Below are 2,063 nucleotides of genomic sequence, written 5' to 3' on the forward strand. Positions count from 1 at the left end.
TATATAGCGTTAGTCGATGCTCGAATAACGCAAGAGAAAAAAAGATATACGCGATATATATATATATGAAAAAAAAAATACGTTACTTACGGCCAAGCTTTTTTTTCTTTTTTTTCTTCTCTACGTTTATTTATTTACTTGTATGCACGGGAGAAGCGGTATAGTTCTGACTAATAACTTCTGGTTGTGAGAAACATGAATATTTTATACGTACATACACGCCACGAGGAATATGAGCGGTTGCGACACCCAAACACGTCTCTGTCAACGTCGAAGTTTCCGATTAATTAGAATAACACGCAACAGTTTCGCATCTTCGCGGATGTAATTGCTTCTGACGGTATCGAACATTTGAAGAAGAAAAAAAAAATGCACGACGAAACTGGATTTTTGATTTTGTACAAGCAAACGGCTACATCGACGGTTCATATTACCTCTGTTTCATTTAAATAAAGGAAGTTCAAGTTGTATACCATTGATGTTCTCTTGTTCTCTCTCTCTCTCTCTATCTCTATTTAATCGCATAAGAAAATCATCGATCCATCCTCTTCTTTGTTCGTTTCACAAGCTGGATCTAAAACAGCTTTTGTCGAACCACACCCAGGAACAAACGAGCAAGCGCAATTCATCGATTGTGCAAATCGTACGAAATTGTTAGGAATACAACTTTCATCGAGTTGAGTAAAAATTAAATTAGTTTTTTCCTTTTTTCTTCTCTTTCGTCTATGTTGTACACCGGTGGATTCTGAAGAGTCGCGTCGAAATGTCCACGACAGCGATATTTAACAGTAATATCAGTTTAATTTGAGCGCACAGTGCGTTCGTGTATGACGACAGAATTAGACCCTTACCACTACTATACAATTTGAATGAGGCCAATCACCCAGTCACCGTCTCTGAATGGAACATAATCAGGGTGAGTCATGTCATAATGGAATAAATTGTGCAGCTTTATGCCTTTTTAAATTGTCCTGCGCGCTCGTTTAATAAGAACCTCGAATAATTCCCTTTGAGACCATTGATCGGCAAAGAGACGCGAATCGGCCGAGCCAAATAATCGCCGCTCACTTCGAAACTGTGAACGTTCCTTTGTCGAAAAATGATTTGTGACTGCCTGTTCGTCTTAATTCCTCGCGAGACCATTTCAGTCACACTCCTGGCGACTCTGGGATCATTTAGGAATCAAATAGAGAGAAGAAGAATATCTCTTCGCTATTTCGTGCTTCAACCTTCTCCTTTTCACCAACTCCGTAATTGTAATAATTAAAAATAATTTACTGAGAGAAACAGGAGGCATATTTCGTCGTTTATACGTTAATTTATTTTTTTTTTTTTATCGTCGTCGTTGGAAGAATGGAGTCGATAGGATTATGCTGCGACGAAAGGTACCCCCGTTGAAGGAATTCTCGACGCAAGACCGGAAACGTGAAATTGGGACAAGATGTAGATAAAACGAAAACGAAAACTATTACAGAAGGATTGTGAGATCTATTGTTAGGACATGGTCGTAAAACTCATTGAGTGATAAATCGAACATGTTTCACATAGAATTGTTAGTCTAGGATCGTTTTCCTCTTAAGCGGTAGCGGTACCCGGTCGGTCGGTCACGGTTTTTCTTAGCTTTTATCATGCCGCACGTGAGATACATCAGAATGAACTTTTTCGTAGGTAATATCTGACCTAAATTTAAATACCGTCCAGGTGTATCTTTAATTCCCACGGTCATTAAGTGCATAGCTGGTATAAATACTCCTCAAATGTTTTGTAGCATGTCAGATTCATACTTCACTCGTTGTCAACAAAAAAACTATAAGTCCAGTTGCGATGCTTACGTTTCTTTACGTTCTCGCCAGTATCGTGATATTTGGGGCATCAGGTGACAAATTTTTATTAATTAAGATAAATTGTTTTTTTATTCACAATTGAAGCTTCAGAGCACTATAAGCATTTGAAGAATTCCAATTCTTACGAAGAATTTTAAAATTTAAACAGAACCCACTGATACATTAATCTTAGAAAGTCCAAGCTGCTGGAAGGTTTAATTTCAAATTTTAAGAAGGGTT

The 2,063-nt window shown here is 37.8% G+C and overlaps 1 protein-coding gene across 1 annotated transcript in view; it reads left to right on the forward strand.

Moving 5' to 3' along the window:
- The window catches only part of LOC108572095 (chymotrypsin-2-like), a 9,310-nt gene that overhangs the window by 5,626 nt on the left and 1,621 nt on the right, over positions 1–2,063 (forward strand). The window lies entirely within an intron of this gene.

Source organism: Habropoda laboriosa, unplaced genomic scaffold (genome assembly GCF_001263275.1).
Source record: "Habropoda laboriosa isolate 0110345459 unplaced genomic scaffold, ASM126327v1 scaffold110, whole genome shotgun sequence".
In the NCBI taxonomy this organism is placed as follows: Eukaryota; Metazoa; Arthropoda; class Insecta; order Hymenoptera; family Apidae; genus Habropoda; species Habropoda laboriosa.